This window comes from Rhipicephalus microplus, chromosome 3 (assembly GCF_043290135.1).
Source record: "Rhipicephalus microplus isolate Deutch F79 chromosome 3, USDA_Rmic, whole genome shotgun sequence".
NCBI classification, from domain to species: domain Eukaryota; kingdom Metazoa; phylum Arthropoda; class Arachnida; order Ixodida; family Ixodidae; genus Rhipicephalus; species Rhipicephalus microplus.
In genome coordinates, this window is record NC_134702.1 from 137,649,099 (window position 1) to 137,676,246 (window position 27,148).

The 27,148-nt window shown below is 47.6% G+C and overlaps 2 long non-coding RNA genes across 2 annotated transcripts in view; one reads left to right on the forward strand and one right to left on the reverse strand.

Moving 5' to 3' along the window:
• The window catches only part of LOC142803947 (uncharacterized), a 39,194-nt gene extending 13,540 nt beyond the window's left edge, over positions 1-25,654 (forward strand). Inside the window, exons 2-5 of the long non-coding RNA XR_012894384.1 lie at positions 10,746-10,816; positions 19,281-19,382; positions 19,865-20,000; positions 20,195-25,654. This is a non-coding gene — a long non-coding RNA (uncharacterized LOC142803947). The remainder of the gene's footprint in view (positions 1-10,745; positions 10,817-19,280; positions 19,383-19,864; positions 20,001-20,194) is intronic.
• On the reverse strand, positions 12,385-18,990 carry LOC142803365 (uncharacterized). Its single transcript, XR_012894078.1, has 2 exons — positions 18,459-18,990; positions 12,385-13,116 (listed from the first exon to the last, which is right to left on the reverse strand). It is a non-coding gene; the product is annotated as an uncharacterized LOC142803365 (long non-coding RNA).
• Positions 25,655-27,148: the final 1,494 nt, after the last annotated feature.

Here is a 27,148-nt window from a genome sequence, read left to right on the forward strand (position 1 = left end):
ACTCTGTATGGGTATGCGCGCCTCGATTGCTCTCCTGCTTTGATTCGTATTTTATGAATTCCCACTTTGCAGGTGCCGGGTTTGTTTGCGAATACCCTCGCGTGCCTCGTGATTAGGTCTCGCAGCTTTCCTCTCTGTGTGGGCTCCAGGTGTGCTACCTCATCAAGCTGCAGCGTTGCCTGATCGCCTTCGAATATCACTCCTACTGCAGTTACTCGGGCTTGATAAGCGCGAAGCTTGTTAGCGTGAATGGTTCTGCGTGAACCGTCCTCGAGCTCAAATAACTGTACGGTCGCAGTTTTGCGACCACTGTGATCGGTCCCTTCCACTTCGCCACTAGCTTTCCCTCTCCTTCCTTCTCGAGCCATAGTACTTGGTCCCCCGTGACAAACTGTTTGTCTGTGGCCCTCAAGTTATAGCGTCCTACGTACTCCTTCTGAGTGACTTCACTCTGTCGGGCGGCTCCTTCGCTAGCTTCTTCCAAACTACTTCGGAGCTTCGCAAGATCTTCCGCAGCTGGCATACCCAATGATTCCGGCACTTCCCAGTCTCCTGACCAAGTCCTTTTGAGAATGGATAGGGGCCCGTTCGGCACCCGCCCGTACATGAACTCGAACGGTGACCGCCCTGTAGTCGCATGTGGGACCTCACGATATGCCAGTAACAAAACGGAATCATTCTATCCCACTCGCGTCCATGTTCGCTGACTATGTGAGAAAGCATTCTTTTGAAGGTGCCGTTCCAGCACTCGACTAAGCCGTTGCTTTGCGGGTGATTGGGCGTGGAAAATCTCGGTGTTGCCCCCAGTCTTTGCAGCATCTCCTGTGTCAACCTTGACGTAAAATTGGTGCCCTGATCTGAGCAAATTGTCTCTGGCACCCCGTGTTGAGAAAATATCTGCAGTAACGCGTCACCTGTAGCCTTTGCCGTTAGTGAACGGAGGCATACCACCTCTGGCCATCTGGTATGTAAGTCTACGACACAAAGAGCATAGCGGTGACCTCTAGCCGAAGGGGGTACCATAGGACCAATGCAGTCTATGTTTACTGTCTGAAACGGCGCGCTGGGCCTGGCCAGGGGCTTTATCGGAACCCTATCTATCTGCCTCGTCGGCGATTTCACCTGGCATCCATGGCATGACCTACGGTACTCCTTTACGTCTCGCGACATCTGCGGCCAGTAAAATGAGCTTTCACTCGTTGTAGTGTTTTTCGCTCTCCTAAATGACCTGCCCATGGTGAATCATGAGCCATTTTTAGCAATTCTTTGTGCCTGTGTGATGGTAGCACTAACTGTTTGCAGATGCGACCCGCGAGGTGTTCCTGATGATACAATAGCTCGTCTTGAACGAGCATGCCATGCGTTCCGGCCTTTGCCTGCGCCCAAGCATCTCGCAAAGCCGGGTCTGCTTCCTGAGCCTCACGAAACTCCTGTGGTTTGCTTTTGACCAGCTCGGAACTTTCGCTGTTGCTCTCCGCGGTTATGACGCCTGCCGTCGCCCGTTGCTCCTCGCATGCCTCATCTGACAGCTCTACTATAGCTTCGGTCTCCTCGACTGCTGAACACTCGTCTGACACTATGTCACGTTTAACCCTTTCCTCGAGAAGCTGTGCGTAATCGTTGGGCGTGATCAGCGCGTCGGTGCCGTCTAGCAGCTTATCTGTGATTGCACAAAGCACGGCCGACTGCACCGCCTCGGACATCACGTAAGGACTTCCTTCAGTAGCTATGAGCGGCACGTAAGCCAACTCAGCGGTTACCTGTTGCCCGAACGCTCCCGTCAACTTTATCTGCGAACCCGTACCATCGTACTGAGGTACCACTGCCTTTCTGATGACGCTCACCTCCTCTCCTGAGTCTACCACGGCGTTTAATGATCGACCTGAGCTCTTAAGCGTTACAGTTTCCAGTGAGGGTTGTTTCTGCTCTTTGCGCTGCCACAACCTGTCTGCCATTGCTATTTGTGACCCGAATGAAAAAGCCATCACCCTCGCGACCACTGGACCGTTTTTTTTGTACTGCTGACCTAGTGCCTTGCCTTGCACCTGAGCCCTTATTGGGGCAATTCCTGGCAATGTGGTCGGCACCCTTCCACTCAAAATATCGCCTTTTCCCTTTTCCGTCCGTGTGTGTATCTACCGCTGTTTTAGCTTTCTTTTGCCACTCCTCTGCATTTGCCTTCTTTTGTGCTGCCTTGCACCTTTCGCTCTCCTCGCATCTCTCCGCGAGCCTAGCCACGCCACTGGGCAGTAAAAAGGACTCCTGTTGATTACAAATGACATGCGCTCTCGCTTCCGGGCTCAAACATTCTTTCAAGCGTTCCGCGACGACTAGCTGCTTGAGTTCCTCGAACGTGCCTACCTTTGAACTCTGGACATAATAGTCGAAATAATTCTCAAGGCGCACGGCAAACTGATCCCAGGACACCCTTTCTCCCTTTTTCGACCCTGCAAACAGCCTCTTGTACTCCGCCGCCGAAAGCCTGAGACCCTCCAAAATGCTTGACTAAAGCTTAACATAAGCTTTGCGCTCCTCTGCTGTAAGCCTGCACAGCAGCCCGCGTGCCCTTTCACTCGACTGTGGCAAAACTAGCCCGGCCCACCATTCGCTCGGAACTTCATACGACTCGAGCGTTGCCTCAACATCCTCGAATCACATTGGCGCAAGCGCCTCTTGATTCGGCATTGGTGCCAGTACACCCCTTAACAAGCTTGCGAATTTCAGTCGCCTGTCTTCCTCTGACCTTCCGCCAAGCGCTACGCTGTCATTGCTCTCTATGGACTCTGCCCCATTACGGGCTCGTAGCCGCTGGCTTTCTAGCATTAAGCGCTGCTTCTCCGTTTCCGCCTCAGCCTTTTTTAATTGAAGCTGGGGCAGCGCTAGCTGCTGTTCCGACGCCGTATCTGACGTGCCACTACCATGACCCCCCATGCCGCTGTCGGCGACTCCCAACGCCTGCAAGTTTCCTGCCCCGTCCCCGTTCATTTCCGAGTTGTTCCTTTCTCTGTCTCGCAAGCTGTAATGCTTTGTCATCGCCTGCGCCCAACAGAAAATCAAGAGGTACCCGCCTGAAGTAGCCTTGCGGTGCGCTCTTCCTCCTCGGAATCCGGTGGATTAGCCTTGCTTCGTTGATCCCGCAGCGTGGTAGTCAGTTGAAGGTGGTTGTCGTCAGTCTCGGCCGATGTCGCTCCCCGCTGTCCTCCTCAGTTCAGCCATGCAGATCCTGTCGACTGCGCCGGTTACGTTCCGTTTGGTTCTTTCCACTCGCCTCTCGCTTGTTGCGCGACATTTGCTGCTGCCGCCAAGGGAGCCGAAGACGAGAACTTTTCATCTGCTGGCACCTTGAGGAAACGACCGCTCCGACATCATATGGATATAGAGACGTTTATTCGTTTCTCCTTCTTTTCTCCCCTTCACTGTCCCTGCACACCTGGTTTTATCCTCTGTCTCCCCATTCAACCACTCTTACAGTCCAATCGTAATGCACCACTCTTACAGTCCAATCGGAACGCACAGATGTGTCTCTCCTCGCCACAACCTCGAAGACCCACCGCCTCTTGCCCACTCATCGGTTCTCCACCGTCGCTCTGGTTTCTTTCACACCGGTTCCCGGAATGGTCGACGACGGGCGTTGCCAGGTCGTGGAAAAGCGCCTCCGAGTAAGTTCCCGCGATGCCGGGCTGACAGGCCATCAATAGAATTGGCCCTTGCGCCAATGCCGTCGCCTCCGCTGATTCTGATTGTCCGGCGGACGCGTACGTGTACCTTCCACGTGTACCTTCCACGTGTACCTTCCACGTGTACCGGCCACCTGCAGCCTGGCTTGGTCTCCTGTAAGGCGCCATAATTGAGCCAGACAGCGGCACGGGAGTTGTCGCGTCCTTTGTGGCCAGCAGACAGTCATCGTCCCGCATTCTGGTGGCCCTGCTTCCTTGTTGGCGAGGGGTCGCCGGCCGCGGGGCGGGTAACATAAGGTATTCGGGGAACGCACGAAGTTCGAGCCCAACACCTGTTATATCTAACACGTGCGAAACGAACCTGCGCACAATCTAAAATATTCAAGCGCAGGCTCTTAGGATATGCTTTGGTTTATCCCACTGTGCTTTGACAGCTGAAACCGTTGCCATTGTACAAGACTACTCGATCACGACGCACATCACCATTGAAACGATGCGTACGTACCTCAGGCAACATGCTAGGAATCCGTCCCAACACTTGGCAACCCTCGCTACTGAGAGGCCCCCACGAAGTTTAGTGCAATTGTCTGTGCGCAACGTGCATCGTTTACGTGAGGTTTCACGCCTGCGGAGAAATTGGTGTATCCTCCGTGGTGCCTGACACTTCCGCAAGTACGTCTTTCAATTGCAGGAACACAGAAAAAATCAAATTCACCTTCGTCAGCCATAAAACAATTAAGCTTGCACCTCTTGCACGAAATTTACAATAACCACGTGCACACATACACCGATTGTTCAACCACAGCGTCTGGTTCTGGTGGTGTGGTGGTGATTCCAGCTAGAGGAATCACTCTGCGAATCAACCTGTCACACATCACTGCGTCTACTACGGCAGAACTTGCGGCTTTGCGTGGCACCCTAGAGTACACCAAATCCCAGAGACCGCGTAAATGAGCTATGTTTTCTGACTCGAAACCGGCCTTACAGAGCATACAGTCAGTCCTTCGATGACGTTGCCACGAACAGTCAACATACGAGGTTGTCAAGCTTCTTCGCCACGTCACAGAAACAGGCCACGAGGTCAAGTTTCAGTGGCTACCTGGTCATGGTGGCATCAGTGGCAATAATTCCACAGACAACGAGGCTCGCACATCCCACCAAGAAGAGCACGCCCTTCTGATTCCTTTGTCAAGGACAGACACTGCGAAGCAACTTCGTCACCTGGCACGTAGTCTGTGTCTGCTGGAGGGGAACACCCCAAGCATAAGACATACGAGACTCTACCAAATAAACCCTCGACTGGAACTTTGACCTCCATCCGGACTTCGTCGGCGTGAAGCTTCACTTCTTTGTCGCCTATGGATGAGGGTTGCCTTCACAAAAACATATACAACCCTTATTGGATTGACCAACAATGCGGAATGCGACGTCTGCGTCACCGAACAAGACAACGACCATCTGCTATGCCATTGCCCTCGATTCGCCTCTGAAAGACAGAAGCTTTCGGACGCATTGCGACAATTGGACGATCGGCAACTTTTTATGCAGATGCTACTGTAACACCGTCCTCGTCTTTCGTCGGCTCAAAAAGCAATCAAAGACGTCTTGTGCTTTTTGAGGACTACAAGCCTATGTGAACACCTTTAACTTTTGTGCAGTGCCACCGCTGCATACGCGTCAGCAGATTGACTGATGCCTTTCTTTTCTCTATTTCTCTTTTCTTTCCTCTCTCTCTCTCATATTTATATTCCCTTCCCAATCCCCCAGTGTAGGGTAGCAAACCGGGCGTGTGCCTGGTTAACCTCCCTGCATTCTCTCTTGTTGTTCTTGTCTTCCTTCTCCTCCTCGCTCCCGCTTGTTATCCGGTCAAAAATATCAAAAATATGCGAAATGTGAATGTCACAGGGCAAAAAAAAAGTTGCTAACGTTCACTCTGCCCTTTCCGCCACACGTTCAGCAAGAATGTCACTTTTTTTTTCACCACGCTATTTAGTCAGCTCTTACGTTGCACCTTGTTGGCAATCGGGCGGAAAAGCGGGCATCAAGCACTGCAAACAGTGTGTAAAGGACTCAAACTGAGCTAGTATGTCAATATGCAACACGTAAACACACACACACACACACACACACACACACACACACACACACACACACACACACACACACACACACACACACACACACACACCCAGAGGGTGACACCAAACAGAGGGTGACTTCGCCGCATAGCTGGTTGGTAGCGAGGCAAGATGGCGCACCTATGCGCTCCTCTGGTCCCGTAGGGACCATACACAGTTACTCTAGTCTTAGCAAATCGTTGGAAACACTTGCGTTTTTGAGCATCGCGTTGCACTGTCAGCGCAGCGTGATTAACGCTACGGTCCTTAGAATTATGTGCGCCTTCTCTAGTATAAAGACACACATACAAAATATTGACTTGTTTTTGTTATGGTGCCTCAGATATGCGCATTAATTGCTTTTTAATTGACAATCGTACAGGTATGAACGCTAAAAATTGAGCAATATTGGTGAATGCTGCGGATGGGGTTGGTGGTTTCGAGCATCGCTTGGTGCCGTTCGAGGTAACGATACGGCGGACAAACCGACAAATGTACAGATAACCAGACCAAAATTTTCGCGTTGAAGTATCCCAAGAAAGACTGTCATCTATAAAAAAATCAGTCCCGTATCTACGTGTTGAAAGACGATAGTCTTGGTTTTGGAGAAAGTGAACAAGACGTTTTTTTTTTATGTTCTGTGCGAGCAAACCGGTAAATTGTATTTTGGAGGCGCTGCGTTAGAGTGCCTCGAGCATGCAGCGGAGGGCAACGAGCGCAACAAGTCACGTTTCACGTGAGACATGAGCGCTATCTGGCAGTTATCTTGTAAAACGAAGCGCGCGGCGTGCGCGCCTGTCTCGGTAGTGATAAGGTGTAGAATGCAAGGCAACGGGTAGGTGACACCACCGTGTCTTCTTAGCAAAGTGTTGGAAACACTTGCCTTTTCGCGCACGTGTTGCATGGTCAGCGCAGCGGAATAAACGCTATGGTCCTTAGAATTACTTATGTATGCCTTTTCTAGTAAAAGACACACATACAGAATATTGACGTGTTGTTATGCGGCCTTATGAATGCGCTATAATTGTTTTTGAATTGACAATCGCACAAGTATGAACGCTGAATCTTTTGCAATATTGGTGGGCGCTGCAGGTGGGGTCGGCCGTCTGGTGCCTTTTAGAGTGCCGTTAAGGGCGCGACGAACAGACAAATGAACTAACAAACAAAAATTTTTGCGTCGAAGGTCCCCAAGAAAGACTATCGTCTTTAAAGCTTCCGGTGGGAGCACAACAGGTACAAAGCGCCTGAATCACGATACGAGCGCGTGCGCACGAGCAACCACGCCCCGGGGAGGCGCGCGCGGCTCGCAACGCTCGGGGCGACGATCTTTACAGAGCACGTGACTTGTGCTCTTTGCGCCATCTCGCTACTCATGACAAAACGCGCTCAAGTTGCTGAGCTCTGAGCACCGCCAACGGTATATGATGCATATAACGAGCTCGCCATCAGCAAGTTAGACTACGTGCGCTTTGCGGCTTTCTTTAATAGTGGTATCGTGCCGCGTGCTGCAGACCGATAAGCAGTATTGTTAAGGATGTCGATTTATCAGTAGATCTACCGAAACTTTAAATTTTCTGCTGATTGAAGGATAAGGTGTCCGAATCTTCTGACTTTATTTTCTAAAGAAATGATCGCAAAGCTGCAGCTTTTTTAGCATCGATTTTATTTGACGTAGTGCCAGGTGGTGGCGAACACAGCAAAATAATTTCTTAGAATGCATGAGCGAGCGTATTTTCTAAATGAGTATTTCGGACAACAGGATAAAAGAAAGAGAAACATACTTTCCATCAGCACGCATCCCTGCCTTTCCTTTTTGTCGTTTCTCTTTTCACAGTGCATTATCTTCGCTGAAAGCTGAGAGCACTAAAAAAAGCTTGTTCGATCGATATGTGGGGTTTAACGTCCCAAAACCAACATATGATTGTGAGAGACGCCGTAGTGGAGGGCTCCGGAAATTTTGACCACCTGGGGTTCTTTAACGTGCGCCCAAATGTGAGCACACGGGCCTACAACATTTCCGCCTCCATCGGAAATGCAGCCGCCGTAGCCGGGATTTGATCCCGTGACCGGCGGGTCAGCCGCCGAGTTCCTTAGCCACTAAACTAGACCACCGCGGCGGGGCCTAAAAAATCTTGTGATCCAGTGTTTGCTTATGTGAATTATTCTTGCAGAAAAGCCACTTGCAGATTTTTTTTAGTCGCATTGACATTTCGCAATAACTTTACAGCATGTATGTGAGCAAATAAAGTTTGTTAGCGTCCCGCCTTCGACCATAGCTAGACTATCAGAACCATTTTTTTTCACATGCTACAGTCCCTTTCTTTTCATCCCTTCCACTACTCTTTTTTAGTACACAAAATTAACAGAACGTGCTCAGAGGTGTGACATTCAGGCAGGACTTTTTTTTTAAACCTCTATGGTTCTCAGGCCCTCCCTGGAATGTGGAGTAGTGAATGCACGTACAGGGAGAAAATCATTTTATGCACGAAAGTTTCAGTGCATGGGAAAACATTTCACCTAGATGGCGACATTAGCTACGTGGTACTTCTAAGAGAATGAGCGTGTGACAATGTCAGACGCAGAACCGGCGATGGAAATATTGTATGCAATAATTCTTGGCATTTAACCTGCCGAAACCACGACATGATTATGAGACTTGGGTAAGCATCAGTGCGGATTAGTCGAAGACAGATGAGACACACAGAACACAGATGAGCGCTATTCTGTGTGTCTTCTTTATCTTCATCCAATTCGCGCTGAAGCCTACCCAAGTATGTACCAACTCACATATGCAAGTCAAAGTGCTAACGACTGAGACGCCGTAGTGCAGGCACTGCAGGGCTCCAGGATTTTTCACCACCTCCGGTTTCTTGACGTGCATCTGAACACCAGCGATGTAAACCACTCTTGTTGGTGCAAACCAAGAGAGTGAGTACACATGTGTAGAATCACCTGGTTCCCGCTTAATTTTTATTGCGTACCTCCAAGAAGAGGATCTGTTTGGGCTCACCATGCATTGCCAATGAGCTCATCTCCTCCAGGGAAAATCCCGTGCCCGCCTGTGCTTGCAAATTACAGTGCGGAACTTAAAATCCACCCATCTTCAGAAAGTGGCTCATTGTGTCTCTTTTCGTGCCTGAAACACTGAAGCTTCAATGTGCGGAGTGCCATCAGAAATCTATTAACATTTTATCAGAGCCTTTAATGATGCTAGGTTGACATTATCTGGGAACTAGTATTTCTGAGTAATTATTTTTTACTAATTCATCAAGTTATAGTACTCTGCGGTAAATTGCTTATGTCAGCGCTAAATTTGTGATGCGAATTCAGGCACAAGAACTAAAAATTAAAATCTACTGCTTTTTCATCAGCTTTATGGAATAAATCTGGTACCATATTTTTTCGTGTTGTGACAACACTGGCGAGACGTCACAGGGTTGGCACCCGATGTTGAAACTTTTTTTTTTCGTTTTTTGCGCAACCTGTCAGTGACTATTTACAACGTCATATCTGGGATGCAAATACGTCGGCACAGCCGTAGCGGAAAAACACGCTGGTGTTTAGTAACAGCAGTCAGCAGTCCTGCTGCTGTTCCTGTGACGAACTCGTTTTTTTTCCCCAAAGTGTAATGTGTCTGAACTACATAAATACAAAAAAACATTTTAAAGTCATTGTCATCATTGGTATCACGTTGTCTTGCAGAATTACTTATTGCTTTCACAGTTCAAGTTGTACTCACAGTTAGGTTACCAGCGCTCATATATTACTTACTATTTCTGGTAAAAAGGACAAAAATATACGTCAAATGTACTGGAATACCACAAACGAGTAAAAGCCATCAGCTCTATGAGCTTATTAATGTAAGTATTATGTCTCACACCTCCGACTACGAATCAATGTTTAGGAGAGCTGAGGAACAGTTGAAAGAATGTTATTGGCACACGGGATCTGGATTAAGCAAAGTAGCCAATGTTTATGTTCTAAAGTTATTTTGCAAAAGTAATAAGAATGCATGTGTTCTTTTGCTTTATGTTTCTACATACTTATTCTTGTGTCTAGTTGGTTGTGCATTGTACAAATACATTGTAAATCATTGTTCCGTGTTTATATTGCGCAAGCAGTTTTCCCGTCATCTTTATTATAATACAACTTTTTTGTTAACGCAGCGGAAAGAAGTGTAGATTTAAGGGCTCGTTTTTATTGTTTTAAACACAATAATATTGAAAAAAAACAATGATGCCAAGAGAAGTATAGGGATTTTAGAAGTATTTGTAATGCAAATGTGAAGAAAGAAAAGTGAACGAAAAGGTAACTTGCCACTGGGGGATACGAACCTGCGATCTTCGAATCGCGCGCCCAATGCGGAGCTACAATGGCGGTCATCACATTTCATCATAGTTGCAGTAAAATTACTTCTAATACCATCTCCTATACTTTCATTGGCATCATTGTCTGTTATTTCTCATTAATATTGTTAACATGGTGTGATGATGTCGTTGGTACTAAAACTTAGCCAGGACTACGTTTATGTTGTCGTCCAAGTCATCTGTCCACATCATGTGTCATAATTACATCGAGGAGCTTGCGACGGCGCTTGTGACATGGTAGTATAGGGCAATAAGCTTCCGACGTAGAACACTCCTACGGTAATACTGCGACGTTTAGCCGTGTTGATATGCTGATAACCCTATTACAACGGAGCATCATCCCGTAATGCTTTCTTCTGAAATGTTTTTTTTTGCGTTTTCTAAAGAGACGTATTGATCGAATGAAATAGGCTTAAATTTAGTGCAGTGGGCGCGGAAAAAAAGCGTTGCGAGTTTATAAACTATTTATGTCCTTTTCTATAGCATACTTCAAACACGCGTAAGTACAACACAGCGTTATTCTAAGAACAAGTGCTTATATCGCTCATGTTGGTCTAAAAAGTGCATGTTTTTCTTACTTTCAGGATTTTCTAATGCGACACCAGTAAATAGGTCACAGCATGACGCTTGCAAACGCCTGTGGTCACAGGAGCTGGTACGTATTCAACCGTTTTTCATGATAATAGTCTGTTTTGGGATACCTGAACGCTGAAATCTTGATCTGTCTATCTGTTAAACGATTCTGCTAACCGATCAAAGTTTAAGCCCTTGCTGTATGCCCAGCCATCTTGAACTAGTGGTTGCTTCGTACTTGTGAACATTGTTGATCAAAAAGCAAATATTATGAATATACGAGAGGCAACATCAATACGCAGGTGTTAGGTGGTGTGTTATTTCACCAAAAAGTACATAGATACGTGATTTTAAAGACTCTAGTGTTTCTTGCGTTGCTCTGAAAATGCGACGCTATGCACGTAAAAGCGCTCTGCTGACAATATGGTGCTGTCACCTGACTGTGGTCCAAGGTTCTGCACAAGCTCGTGTTTCCCCTCGACACCGTCAGACGGCGTTCATATCTCACACAGCGTAGACTTACTGGATATGCTACCTTTAGGTAGCAGAGTTGCGCCAAGGTACGCCATCTTGGGTTCAAATGTCTTGCGGGAAAGTCGCTCACCACCCGCGTAGGAGCAGCGCTCGCGCTTCAGAGCAGTAGCGTTGCTTTATCTATTATCTTCGTTTTCTTTTCTTTCTATTTTTATGAAGACACGAGGAAAGCGCAGTTGTTGTGGTCACGCCTGGAAGCCTTGATTTTATGTCTGTTTAGAAGAAGTGATTAATGATTTAAAATATTAGGTACGCTACTATGGGAGAGCAGAAAGCCGTCCCGCGATTTTACGTTTTTTCGTGTGTAATAATGCAAAAGTGCGTTGGCTTGTTGAACCAGTGATACATATGTATATTTATAGTAGGCCACACATAATTTTTCGCTTTTACGCCGTTTTCAGCTGCATTAAATTCATGCGCTAGCAGCAACACCTTGCCGATTCAAGTAGTTCTTGTTTAAATTCTCCCTTTATTTCTAGCGTTTTAGCCGCCAGACCAATTTGGACGTATGCATCTGACACACGCTAACCAACTCTGCATGTATAACGTATTCACTACTGCATCTGCGGTTAATACAAATAGAGCAAGTTTTGCAGTGCTGTGGGTAGGTTGATAAAGCGAAGCACATGGGCGTCAGAGGAGAAGTGCAAAAGGGGCACTTGCCCCCCTCAAGCCACAACAGCACTTGCTCCCAAACAAACCTAGACCAGTTCTCTCGTTCTCCCTCAGCCGCGATGCAATGATGGTTTTCACCCCCAAGAGAAAATCCTGCCGACGGCCGTGGCCAAGCGTTTATTCCTTCGTTTGTTTCGTGATGAGGCGTAAGTAATCTGATTTAACAGTAATATAGTTAATTTGTATTTTGCTTCCTAAAGCATGACATGACTATGAGGGACGCCATAGCGGAGGTCTCCGGAGATTTCGACCCCCTGGGGTTTTTTAACGTGTGCCAGAATCTAAGAACACGGGCCTTGTTACGACTCGCACCGCCGCCGACACTGTTGCGAAGTGCGCCGAGGTCAAGGGCCGCCAAGGTCACCAGCCGTTTGGTAGCGAGTGTTTCTCAGCTCGTGACTGCTTCTGTGCAGAACTGATAGACAAGTGGACAAGACGACGGTGAGTTAAGGCAAGGTTTATGTGCAGCATAGAAATAGAGGCGTTAAATATTCGGCACTGGGTCCGACAGCCTAAGAACTCGAAGAGCCGAGATGTCTCCTTTCTGACGCATACGTCGGCTTCTTGGCGATGCGCCGCTCAGTTCTTTATAGGCCCCGGGTTGATGTCTTACGTCAGCAACGTCCAATAGGAACTGCCACTCGGTCACGTCCGGATCGTCCAATTGCCACCCGCCGCTGGGTGGTGTCATAATCGTCAAATCGGGAGCCGCTGCGCTGGGTTGCACCCAAGGACAAGTGATGTTGCCACGCATTGCGTAAGACTCGCCAGACTGGATGGCACCGCTTGTTTCATCGGGTTCGTGGGCTGATGGAGCTCGCCGTGCGTTGCGTAAGACAGACAGGCACTGCCGCTTGATGACGTCGTTGAGATGATGGCGTCAGGTGGGCTCGCTCGCTGGCATTGACACAGATTGCTTTGCAGAGGCAATGACGTTTGGTCTGGGCTCTCAGGCGTAACAGCACCCCCACGGCCAGAGAATGCGCCGGAAAAACGAGCTGCTTCCACGTGGCTCGGATGTCAGGCGCGCTCGTTCGCCAGGTCCCTCCAGGTTTGCCTCCAGGGCCAAGTAAAGGATGTGGCTCCAGGCTCAGTTCAGTTAACACATCCCATTCTTGAGGGCGGATCCCAGCTCCACTGGCTTGTCGCCAAAACTCGTCGATGGTTCTGCAACTTTTCAAGAACGGTTCGACAACAGACAACACACGACACAGGCAATAACCCTCGCTTACCCGACAGAACCCCAGACAAAATATAGTACAACATATACCTAGCTACTTGTCCATCGGAATTTCGTTCGCTCTATACATCAAGAGGCACATGAGGGACACAAGACTCTTAAAATGAAACTCAAACTTTTACACGTACAACAACGTAATGAAATAAAATACAACATAAAGTTGGCCCCTTGAGATCACTCTGGAGGAGAACGCTCAGCTAAGGTCGTGATGAGGACAACATTTTGCCCCGACTCGCCAGGGAAAGGCCAAAAGGCGGAGAAGGTACCAACTAAAACGCATGGCTGAATGCGTCTGCATTAGCGTTCAGCTTTCCTTTTTCATAGCGAACGTATAAACAGTGCTGTTGGAGTATGATGATCCACCTCAGTAACCGGCCACTTTTAGGCGACTCTTTATTTAACCAGGTTAGAGGACAGTGGTCCGTTTCGACCAGTAACCTGGAACGAGAGACATAACAGGCTCTTTTAAACGGCCCACGCGAGGCAAGCGCATTTTTTTTGAGAGGTACTGTATGCCTCTTCCCTGCAGCTACGTTTTCGACTTAAATGCAAAACTGGCCTTCCGTTACCAGCACTGCCTTCCTGACACAATATAGCTCCCATGCCGCGATCACTCGCGTCGCATTGAATGACGAATTCCTTAGAGAAATCGGGTGCGATGAGAACGGGCTTTTCGCTTAGGGCCTGTTTCAGCTTGCAAAACGCATTCTCTTTTCTAAGTCCCATACTACTTTAACCAGCTCGGATTTTCGAAGGCCCCGCCGCGGTGGTCTAGTGGCTAAGGTACTCGGCTGCTGACCCGCAGGTCGCGGGTTCGAATCCCGGCTGCGGCGGCTGCATTTCCGATGGAGGCGGAAATGTTGTAGGCCCGTGTGCTCAGATTTGGGTGCACGTTAAAGAACCCCAGGTGGTCAAAATTTCCGGAGCCCTCCACTACGGCGTCTCTCATAATCATATGGTGGTTTTGGGACGTTAAACCCCACAAATCAATCAATCGGATTTTCGAAGTGCGTCAGTTAGAGGGCTGGCAATGCTAGAGTAGTTTTGCGCGTAATACTGATAGTATCCAGCTAGCCTCAAGAATGCCCTTATCTCAGATTTTTTGGTTGGTTGTGGATAGTTTACGACGGCGGCTACCTTAATTTGTAAAGGTCTATGCCGGCCACGCCCCAACGCGTGTCCCAGGCAAGGCACCTCGAAGCACCTTAGGTGATATTTAGCAGGTTTCGCGGTAAGACCAGCGCCTTTAAACCTGTTGAGCACGACTCGTGAATGCTCTTCATGTTCTTCCCGGCTATTTGGGAAGATGGTGACATCGTCAAGATAGAGCGAACTCAAGAGGCCATTAGGAACGCGGTCCATCAAGCCTGAAAAACAAAAGGGATCATTTTTCAAACTAAAACTCAGCTTAAGTGGACGATACGTTCAGAATGGAGAAACGAATGTGGCATAGCGGCTAGCGCGCTCCGTAAGGGGGACTTGCCAATACCCTCGAACAAGGTCTAACGTGGAAATATAACTATACTGTGACACAGTTTCTACCTTCTTCTCTACATTTGGTATCGAGTAAGTTTGATCCCGAGTTGGGGAGTTAATACACCGATAATCGATGCATGGCCTCGGGTTCTTTCCCGGCACTAGAACCAAAGAAGGGATGTATAGTCACTCTCGCCCGGTACACTGACTCCCAACTCCAACATTTTATCAATCTCCTCTTTCATGATCTGTTTTTGCGCAAGAGAAAATCGATACGGCTTGCTACGAATTGGCTCCCCACAAGTTGGCTCGATATCATGTTCAATCACCGTCGTGTTTTTGGGCCGGTCCGAAAACCCGTCTTTAAACTCGAAAACATGCAATACTCCTCAAGTCCTCCTTCTGGACGTCACTTACCAAGGCTCCAGGTTAAACTGCCCCAAGATTACATCAAATGTCCTCTCGATTACATCACTAGAAGTCAAAATATCTGCTCCTTCTTCCTCTGAAGCATTTAAAAGCAGATATACGACCGCTTGATGTTGAACGTATGGTTTCATCAAGTTACTGTGGTAAATTTTGTTCGGGCGCCTTCCAAATTTCACTTCATAATTGATATCAGAAAGTTTATATGTTACTTTGGCGGGCCCTTCCCTATGAACCTCAAGCTTGTTCTTTTTGGACGGCCGCAGCAGCATTACCTGACTACCCACTTCAAAGGTGCGTTTATTCGCCAATTTGTCGTATAGTACTCCTTTGACAACACTTGTGCAGCCTTAATGTGGCTTTCCACAAAATCTTTCGTTTTTACAAGCCTCTGCAGGAGGTCTAGAAGAAACGCAACTAGATCAGGGACCTCATAAAATCCTCCCAGGACTCACGCAATGGTGTTTTCAAACTCCTGCCATACACAAGCTCTGCAGGCCTAAAACCAGTGCTCTCATGAGGAGCGGATCTCAAAGCGAACATATCGGGAGGAATGCACGCTTCCCAGTCGCATTTGTGCTCGTAGCAAAGAGCTCTCAGTATCCGTTTCAGAACGGAATGCATACGCTCTACCGGATTAGATTGCGGGTGATGAATCAAGCTGTGCACTACTTTTATTCCACTTTTATCCAAAAAGGTAGAAGTAAAGCAGCTGGTGAAGACACTACCGTTGTCGCATAGAATTTCAGAAGGAAATCCGACACGTGCAAATATAGAGAGCATAGCATCCACGGCATGAGGGGGATAGAACTCCTTAAGAGGTATCGCTTCTGAAAATTTTGTGGCTACACAGAGGGTGGTCAGGATGTACAGACAACCTTACCTTGACTCTGGCAATGGCGCAACGATATCAATTACTAGGCGCTGAAAAGGTTCTGTGATAATTGGCACAGGCTTCATGGGTGCCTTCCGCTTGCCCATGGATTTCCCAGCCCTCTGTCAAGTGTCGCATGAGCGTACGAACTCTTCAATATCCTTCCAGCATTTCGGTCAATAAAACTTAAGGGAAACTCTATCCTTGGTCTTTTTTTATGCCGTGATGCCCTGCCCCCGCGTTTTCATGTGCCAGTTCCAATAGTTGGCGACGATACTTTTGTGGCACCAAGAGCTGCTGATACTTGCGACGTTGCACATATGTGTAGCTCCGATACAGGGGCCCTTCCTTCTCAAAAAAGAAAGCATTCTTTTTTTTTCCAAGTTTACGCTTTCCCTCCGCGCGTTAATCGAGAAATCCTCACGCTGCTCTAGAATGAGGGTTTCTCGATCAACCCTCGACAATTCACGCCAACTTTCTGCTACAGGCGAGAGTGTTGCACGCCTCTCGCTCTGACTCAATGCGCCATGTCGTCTCCTCCGCCGACAGAGACCGTGCCAGTCACTTCGGTGATGGGCCCGCTCAAGTGACTGCTCGAGTGACTCACACGGAGAATTTCCTGTCTGAGGTTCTGTTGACTCGCCGCCAAGGTCACACAGATCAGCAGCTTTTGCAGGTGGTGTTTAACCACATTGAACAAGATCAAGTGCCTGCGAAAGCTTCCGCGCTTGCGGTCGCGTGAGGGCCATGTACGCTTAGTTGGAGAAGAACGATTTACCCTGCTCTTTGAGAAGTTGGTCAGAGTTATTGGAAAAACGATAAGGAAAACAATCGGGAAGCGCGGCAGACACAGCCGCTTCGGTGCGAAGCTTGCCGAACGGGCCTTCAATGACAACTGTTGCGATTGGTAAGCAAGCACTCTGCTCCTCGGCGACTTGCCTGATCCACGCGAATACTCCTGTAAAGTCTTGCGGAGACACAAACGAAGGATGAACAACAACCATGGTTGCCGGTGAGTCTCGCAGTGCTGGATACGCTTTCCCATTCAAACTAATTTTCCGGAGATACGACTCTAACAACCGCATGTTTTTTTTTTCGATTCTCGGATTGTTGCAAAAGCAAACTTTTGCTTACAGTTTACCGCAATGTACCCTTCCTTTTTGCAGTTGTAGCAGAGTAGCGGCTTCTGTAATTCAAACACTCGTGTGGTATCCGTGCGTTGTTTAGGAACCTCACTCGATTTCTCCGCTTCCGTTTGCCCTTCCCCTACAATGCCCTTCGTAAGAGACGGGTCCTTCTTGAAATTACGGTGCGCAGTGGGTTTCCGTTGATCAGATTTCTTTGAAAAGCTCTCTTTTCGTTCATCCTTTTGAACGTGCACTGCCGTAATATGCAACTTTCGGCGACTATAATACTCCTCAGCTAACTGTGCTGCCTTGCTTAGCTGTGCTTCGCCAAGCTTGTCCTGCAGCCAAAGCTTGACGTCATACTCGATGCAGTGGTAGAGTTGTTCTAATACAATGCATTCTACCACCTTATCGCGATCCTCATAAACATCTTCGCCCTTGAGTTATTCAATTAAATCAGCTTTAGGACGAAACGCGAAGTCAACGTGTGACTCATTCCCCTTTCTTGTATACCGGAACCTTTGCCGAAAAGCCTCGGGTGACAACTTATAACGTCTCAAAAGCACTTCCTTAATCCCGTAATAGCTCTCAAACGCTTCCCTTGAAAAGCACGTTATCACGTCAGACACTTCGCTGGGAAGTAGCGCTAACAGGTGCTGCACCCAAAGGGACCGCTCCAAAGCATTTCGCTCACAGACGTGCTCAAACTTGACGAGTTGTTTCGCCATGTCCTCGCCTACTACTAACGGTGGCAGATGGTCTCGAAAGCTATGAACGCTGACCTGAACCGTCGCAGAAGCTACGCTAAGCGCCTGCGAACACTAGGATTGCCCATTCTATTCTTTCTAACTCGAGGCGCTCCTGTCTCTCGGCCTCCTCACGCTCGCGACGTTCACGCCTTTCTGCTTCTTGACATTCGCGAACTTCAACTTCTCGCCTTTCAGACTCCTCGTGTGGTGCTTTCATATCCGTCCAGGCCTCATCGATTTCCTCAGCTGACACTCCTTCATTCTTCATGATTTCAAGGATCGCTTGCTTTCGCTTCGCACGACCCAAACTAAGGCCAAGTTCCTCACAAATTTCGATGAGTTGCTACACTTTAAGGTTCTCCATCGTTCACACTAGCCTGTTGCTGTTTGCCCCTGTTAAGAATATACATGCAGTACCCACTATAAGTCTACTAGCAAGACGCGCAAGCAATTTTTAACACTATCGTGTTTACACCCTCCGCAGCAACTTTGGTTTTAAAGCGATCCGACTTGGCTTGAAACGATCAATGGTCACTCTAATGCTTCACACAGCCGTTCTCTAAACTACTATAACCTGTGCTGGAGCAGTCTGGTGAACTGGGGGGAGAACATCAGGCACTTACCGCATCGATGTCGCTGACGCCGGCCGATCCCCCAGCGGCCATCCTCTGTTAGGAAGCGTGACGCCAACACGGTCCCGAATGCGCCACAGCTACGAAACTCGCCGCTGCCAAGGTAACCGGCTGGGCCGACAGCGAAAGGGCTCGAAGAGCTGAGATGTATTGTTTCTGACGCATACGTCGGCTTCTTTGTGAAGCGCCGCTTGGTTCTTTATAGGCCCCGGGTGGATGCCTTACGTCAGCAACTTTCAATAGGAACTGCCACTCGGTCAAGTCAGAATAGTCCAATCGGGGCCCGCCGCTGGATGGCGTCATAATCCTCGAATCGGGAGCCGCTGCGCTGGGTTGCACCCAAGGACGAGTGATGTTGCCACGCATTGCGTAAGACTCGCCAGACTGGATGGTGCCGCTTGCTTCATCGGGCCCATGGGCTGAGCGAGCTCGCCGTGTGTTGCGTAAGACAGACCGGCGCCGCCGCTTGATGACGTCGTTGAGATGATGGCGTCAGGTGAGCTCGCTCGCTGGCATTGACACATACTGCCTTTGCAGAGGCAATGACGTTCTGTCTGGGCTCTCAGGCGTAACAGCCTAGAGTATATTGGCCTTCACCGAAAAAGTATGTTGGCCTTCACTACGCTCGTTACAGCAAAGGTGGCTGAAATACGACAACATGACCTTGGTAATATAGTGCAAGTAATTTATGAAAGTGATATTGCACCTACTGGTTGACTGACTGTTTCGAGCAAATCATGGCGACTTAATTTACCTATGCGAAGTATTCAATTTTGTTTTCTTCACCTATGACACTCACCACGCTCTTTTCAGACAATGAGAATGATGCCCTGCTACTACTTGTGCGTAACTTCTGGAATAAATGGACCTATCCACACAGAGATTCGCCGCGAGATAGATGGAACACCTTGCTGGGTAGGTAACGATATACTTTCCTATTAGTCACCACAGCATGTGTGATAGGTTAGTTTGAGTGTATATGTGCCAGAACAACTCTGTGAAGGATATCATTGTTTTTTACTTGTGGTGAAGGCACTCCAGTAATTCTTTTGAATGCACACTTTTAGTGTATAACCAAATTTTAGAGGATGCAGACCCTCTTTGTCACCGTCACATACCTCCTTCATGCGTCAATGAAGCTTTAAGTAGTCGTTGTCTTTCAACAAAATTGTATTTAAACACAAAATAAAAACGTTTTGGGGACAGGCTTCTTGCTCGAGAAAGGTACTCCTCAGCTTATAATCGAAATCGCAGATCGTCGAGCGCGAACTATGGGACAGTTCACGTGGAACGACCCATAGCGTGGAACGATTTGTAACATTATTCCAGGAAATACGTTTATAACTTTTCGCTCGAAACAAGAACTGTACCTGATGTATAACGAATGCTCTCTACAGGAACGTCAATATAGAAAATGCACTGCCGGAATCTGCTGGAAGGACACTCTTTCAGAGCGCATCAACTCTAGATATGACGATCGATTACAAATACAGAAACGAATCTTTCATCGTAAAAAGAGGGATACGTACTTAGGTAAGTAACCATCTATGGAGTTAGAAAATTCTTCTACTCCTGCCACATGATTTGTTATTAAAATTTGTTCATGAGGAACAATTTATTGATGACGTTGATCAGGTTTTCTGAAATCCATTGCCTAAACGTTCACGGTCTCCCGCTCTGGTGTCTTTGCTGCACAGTCATTCAATTCTATGAAATTTTACACACAGGTCGAGACACTGACGAGAAAGAAGAGAATTGGGGCGAACCGCTCATGGGAAATCCAACGTCCTGGGCAGCTGAAGGAACATCCAGTCAAGAGGAGGAGGACGAAGGTTCGAAAAATGCACCGCAAATACCATCACATGCACCTGGGCTAAAGCATGCAAATATAACGCCTGGTTTGGTACCAGAAAAAAATGCGATAATATCAAAAGTAGAGCTGTTCCAAAATAGCACCAACGCTTCGGAGGTTGGGGCAAACTACGCCACCGCATCAAACCAATCACAGTCAACTGAAAAATCAGCAATACATGCAAACATATCTCAGCCAGCTACAGGTATCGGTGAAGCGGTTCTTGGGGCACCATCAATACTGCGACCGCAGGCTTCTCCGTCTACCATGGTTAGCAAATCCTCGCGAAATCAGAGGAAGCGAAGAAAAAGAAGGAGAAGGCTACGTGGAAGAAAAAGAAACAGAAATAACGGAAAGCGACGGAGGAAGCAAGAAGTGCCGACTAAAACCATACGAACTACAACAGATACCGGGCAACAACAAGCACACAGAAACCTTCCCAAAATCGTTATAAATGAGACACAATCTCAAGAAAGCAAACACATCACGATTATCGCCCCAACACTCGGTCCACAACTAGTTAGAAATTCCCAAAACAATACAGAACAAGAACAAAAGAGAAATACGCAGATATCAATGCTTCCTCAGAAGAGTAAACTTGCAACTAACACAGAGGGGAAGCCCACAGAAAACAGGGCAGCACCACAATCGACCATAAAAAATAAAGAAAATGGGTTCATAGAGCAGAAACGCACAGAAAATCTAAAACCGACTATAACTGAAACTTCAAGAACGGCCACTGCAAAGGGCACTGTCCCGGAGACAGCTTCTAAAGTGAATGTTGTAGCTACAATGACACAGCCGCATGTTCCATTGCAGCCGCTGTTGGGCGCTAAAGCAAAACCACTGAAAGAAACGGCGTTAAGCGTGCTCGTAAAAACAGGACTTACTGAGCCCCTTATGTTGAAAGCCACGCAGCACAATCCACTAAAACAAGAAGCTGCACAACTACCCCCTACGTTATACTCACCTACACCAGCAAGTGGAGGACAGTCACCACCAGTAAACGTTCCTGTAATGGTCACGGCTAAGGGTGCTGTTCCGGATACAGCTTCTAAAAGGAACATGATAGGAAAAATGACCCATCCACATGTGCCATTGCAGCCACTTTCGGGCGCTAAACCGAATGTATTGAAAGAAGTGGCATTAAGCGAGCACGTAAATGTTGGACTTGCTGAGCAACCCATGTTGACAGCCACACAACACCCACCAATACAATCAGAAGCGGCGCAACCACCCCCAGCTTTACCTTCCTCTACGGCTGCAAGTGGAGGACAACCGCCACCAGTGAATGTTCCTGTAATGGTCACTGCTAAGGGTGCTGTCCCGGAGACAGCTTCTAAAGAAAACGTGACAGGAAAAATGACACATCCACATGTGCCATTGCAGATACTTTCAAGTGCTAAACCAAATCGATTGAAAGAAGTGGCATTAAGCGAGCCCGTAAATGTTGGACGTGCTGAGCAACCCATGTTGACAGCCACACAACACCCACCAATACAATCAGAAGCGGCGCAACCACCCCCAGCTTTACCTTCCTCTACGGCTGCAAGTGGAGGACAACCGCCACCAGTGAATGTTCCTGTAATGGTCACTGCTAAGGGTGCTGTCCCGGATACAGCTTCTAAAGGAAACGTGATAGAAAAAGTGACCCATCCACATGTGCCATTGCAGCCACTTTCGGGTGCTAAACCAAATCGATTGAATGAAGTGGCATTAAGCAAGCCCGCAAATTTTGGACTTGCTGAGCAACCCATGTTGACAGCCACACAACACCCACCAATACAATCAGAAGCGGCGCAACCACCCTCAGCCTTATCTTCCTCTACGGCTGCAAGTGTAGGACAACCACGACGATTGAATGTTCCTGTAACGGTCACTGCTGAGGGTGCTGTCCCGGATGCAGCTTCTAAAGAAAACGTGACAGGAAAAATGACACATCCACTTGTGCCATTGCAGCCACTTTCGGGCGCTAAACCGAATGTATTGAAAGAAGTGGCATTAAGCGAGCGCGTAAATGTTGGACTTGCTGAACAACCCATGTTGACAGTCACACAACACCCACCAATACAATCAGAAGCGGCGCAACCACCCCCAGCTTTACCTTCCTCTACGGCTGCAAGTGGAGGACAACTGCCACCAGTGAATGTTCCTGTAATGGTCACTGCTAAGGGTGCTGTCCCGGATACAGCTTCTAAAGGAAACGTGATAGAAAAAGTGACCCATCCACATGTGCCATTGCAGCCACTTTCGGGTGCTAAACCAAATCGATTGAATGAAGTGGCATTAAGCAAGCCCACAAATGTTGGACTTGCTGAGCAACCCATGTTGACAGCCACACAACACCCACCAATACAATCAGAAGCGGCGCAACCACCCTCAGCCTTATCTTCCTCTACGGCTGCAAGTGTAGGACAACCACGACGATTGAATGTTCCTGTAACGGTCACTGCTGAGGGTGCTGTCCCGGATGCAGCTTCTAAAGAAAACGTGACAGGAAAAATGACACATCCACTTGTGCCATTGCAGCCACTTTCGGGCGCTAAACCGAATGTATTGAAAGAAGTGGCATTAAGCGAGCGCGTAAATGTTGGACTTGCTGAACAACCCATGTTGACAGTCACACAACACCCACCAATACAATCAGAAGCGGCGCCACCACCCCCAGCCTTACCTTCCTCTACGGCTGCAAGTGGAGGACAACCGCCACCAGTGAATGTTCCTGTAATGGTCACTGCTAAGGGTGCTGTCCCGGATACAGCTTCTAAAGGAAACGTGATAGAAAAAGTGACCCATCCACATGTGCCATTGCAGCCACTTTCGGGTGCTAAACCAAATCGATTGAATGAAGTGGCATTAAGCAAGCCCGCAAATGTTGGACTTGCTGAGCAACCCATGTTGACAGCCACACAACACCCACCAATACAATCAGAAGCGGCGCAACCACCCTCAGCCTTATCTTCCTCTACGGCTGCAAGTGTAGGACAACCACGACGATTGAATGTTCCTGTAACGGTCACTGCTGAGGGTGCTGTCCCGGATGCAGCTTCTAAAGAAAACGTGACAGGAAAAATGACACATCCACTTGTGCCATTGCAGCCACTTTCGGGCGCTAAACCGAATGTATTGAAAGAAGTGGCATTAAGCGAGCGCGTAAATGTTGGACTTGCTGAGCAAACCATGTTCACAGCCATACAACACCCACCAATACAATCAGAAGTGGTGCAAACACCCCCAGCCTTATCTTACTCTACGGCTGCAAGTGGAGGACAACCACCACCAGTGATTGTTCCTGTAATGGTCACTGCTAAGGGTGCTGTCCCGGAGACAGGTTCTAAAGGCAATGTTATACTCAAAATGACACAGCCACATGTTCCATTGCAGCCGCTGTCGGTTGCTAAACCAAATCAATTGAAAGAATTGGCATTAAGCGGGCCCGTAATGATTGCCCTTGCTGAGCAACCTATGTTGACAGCCAAACAGCACCCACCAATGCAATCAGAAGCGGCACAACCACACCTAGCCTTATCTTCCTCTACGGCTGCAAGTGGAGGGCACCCGCCACCAGTAAATGTTCCTGTAATGGTCACTGCTAAGAGTGCTGTCCCGGAGACAGGTTCTAAAGGCAATTTCATTGCGATACTCTCGCAATCACATGTGTCATTACAGCCGAAGTATGATGCTGAAGCACAGGTATTGAGAGGAGCTGTGGTAACCGAGCCGGCGAGGACCGGACTTACTCTGCAACCTATCCCGGCAGTCGCGAAAAAGCCATCATTAAAGTTCGAATCTGCTCCACTAACTCCAGCATTGTCATTCTCTACGACTGTAAGTGGAGGACAACTACCATCAGTTAACGTTCCTGTAAAGGTCATTGCTGAAGGTGGTATCCTGGAGGCGGGTCCTACAGGAAATGTTAAACGGAGAATGACGAAGGCACATGTACCCTTACAGCAGCAGTTCTATGCTAAAGCACAAACATCGAAAAGTGCAGCTTTTGGCGAGCCTCTAGATACCGGATTTACTGCGCAACTGATTCTGGGTGCCATGGAACACCCACAATCTAAATCAAAACCCGCATTGATTCCGCCTGTTTTACATCACTCTGTTATGCCTGGTACGTTGCAAGCGCAGTCAATAAATCTTTCCGTATCAGGTTTCGCTGGGGGTTCCCTTACGAAGGCCGGATCTCCAGAAGATGGTAAAGCCACTATGACACAGCCACATCATTTGCCACTTAAGCCACAGATGAGTGTCATAACTAAGGTACCAAAAGAAGAAGTGTTCAACGAGCCCTGGAGCCTTGGAATAACTGAAAAACATATCCCGGAAGTTGTAGGAAGTCCAGCCCTCAAATCGGATGCTGCAGCTCTTCACCGATTTTTAACTCCCGGTATTACTTCTGGTAGAGTTTCGCCACCCGCACTACATATCTCTGCTACGAGAACTACTGCCGGTGCCACCACAATGAAAAGCTTGCAAGAAATCGAAAGCCAACACGCAAGTAGAGCACTCCATTTGCCATTAATGTGGCAAGAGGGTATTGAAACAAAAAGTCGGGAAGATGTCCGATTTAACAAACCAATAAAAAATGTAAATATTGAGCATGCTAGTGCTGCAGCGGTAGGTAAAACTAAAATTAAAGCAGAACCTACAGCCATTTCTACAGCTTCGTCTCCCGAGCGTGCTAGAGCTGACGCCACAGGTGATAAAAAAATAAAACTCGAACCTTCAGCCATTTCTGCAGTATTGTCTCCCTCTGGTAAATCAAATGTTGTGCCAATCCCTGGAATAAGTGCTCCAATAACCAATTATACTACTAATGGCATAACGACAGTGAGCTCGATCGACAGTGAAATGCGAAATATCACGAAGCCATCGCAATCACTATTGGAGCCACAGTTCGCGGTTGCGGATGAGAGGCGAATTAAGTCCCATCGTATTGAGCTCAACACGACCAAAAAAGTCGAGTCTACACGCCTTGAAGTCAAAGAAAATCCAGTAATAAAAACAAGCACTTCAGCTGTTCCGCCAATTTTGTCTGCCAGTGGAACACTCGTAGCGCTGTCCAACCAGACAAGTTCGGAATCCACAAAAAACACGACAGCAGAAATATCCAAAGCTTCCCCAGGTGGTGGTATGGCTTCTTTGTGGACTTCAATGGTTAGGTTCTTCAAACAAACCATTCCCAGTTTCTTTACGAGAAAAATATAAAGGCGCTCTTTTTTTGTTGAAATTGAAGGTGGCTTCTGAGATGTTGCGTGAATTTGAGATATTGCGAAATGTAAATACTTCGTTTCAGACACTTCACAATAAAAAATGTTTCACGTTTGCACTTGGTGTGATATTCCCGTCACATGCTGTTTTAAGGCTTGGCAACAAGTGAGCCTGCTGGAGGTCCTAAAAGTAAATAAATGTAAGTTCACAATTTTTCTTTCTGGCAAATAATATTACTGCTAAAGCACCTAGCTCCCTTTTTTAGCTTCTATAATTCCCATATCAATTTTCTAATCTTGCTGTATGAGCTAAGAAGCAGCGATTATTTCATTATAGCAGACCGATGTTCGCGTACAGCTACACACTGCTTCCAAAATACATGAGTATTCAAAAATGCTTGCTCCCTGTGCCGGACTGTATTATGGATTTTAGCGCAAAACACGTGATCTGTTTAGGTAATGAAGGCTAAATGCATGTGTGAGGTAGCTTTTTATATCATGTGTTTATCCTAAACGTCCGACTTATATCTGTACTTGCAAGTTGTTGGAATGACAGAGGGGAAACAGTTCACGTTAACAATGTGTCATTGAAATGTCATGATTAGGGCACTCCTCAGAATGACGAGAAACACTGAAACCCTACTACTGCCAAGCGCAGTGAAACTTCACTTGAATGAGGTTAAGGGAGCCCAGGAAAAGTTCCTGAAAGTGAAAGATCGCTACACTGTGAGATCTCTGTTCTGATTTGCTATCAGGATCAGGAGCTAAAACAAACATTATTACAGTGAGATTCGAATCCTTTTATTTGTAATTCAGCTCATTTAAAGGTGAATAATGTTTATTTAACATGTTTGAAAAAAAAAATCTCGCACTCTTTTGCTTTACTTGTGCACTTGCGACTGCGGTGGTCATTGATTGAGTAATTGTGTCCAAGCTCTCATAGACCTTAACAAAACGTATGGTTTTATGTCTCGAAAGCATGATATGAATATGAGAGATGCCGTACTTGAGGGCTTCAGAAATTTTGACAGTCTGGTGTTCTTTATCGTGCGCACTCACATCGCTCAGTGCGCCGGCCTCTACCATGTCGAAGTACGACATCCGTAGCCGGGATCGAGCCTGTGACCTTCGGCTCAGCAGCCGTGTACCGTAACCTGTGATCCACCGAGGCAAACGTGCCTTTCATAGATCTTATTTGGCACAAGAATGCGGTGGACACCAGTGTATACTTTTTCCAAGCAAATCAGTTCTTTAGCTGAAACTCTGTGTGCTTCTTCTATTTGGGTTACGTTTTCCTCATATTATTCTGTCTTATTTAGAGAGCTCGTTACAATCGTTTTCTGTAGACAGGGTGGTGCATGCCCCCACGTGAGGGTCGAAGGTGGTATAGCCCTCAAAGCACCATGCGCTGTCTTAAACCAGTCTTTCAGACAATATCAGATTAACTTGACGTCAGATGCACTGAATTGCGTCCGAAATATGTTCATAGAACTGACATGCGTTCTGCATTGGTTTCATGAAACTGAAACAGTTTACTATAGGGTCCAATGGTACAGACGGTGATTTAAAGAAAAAATGTTCGCCCCGCCGCGGTGGCCTAGTGTCTAAGGTAC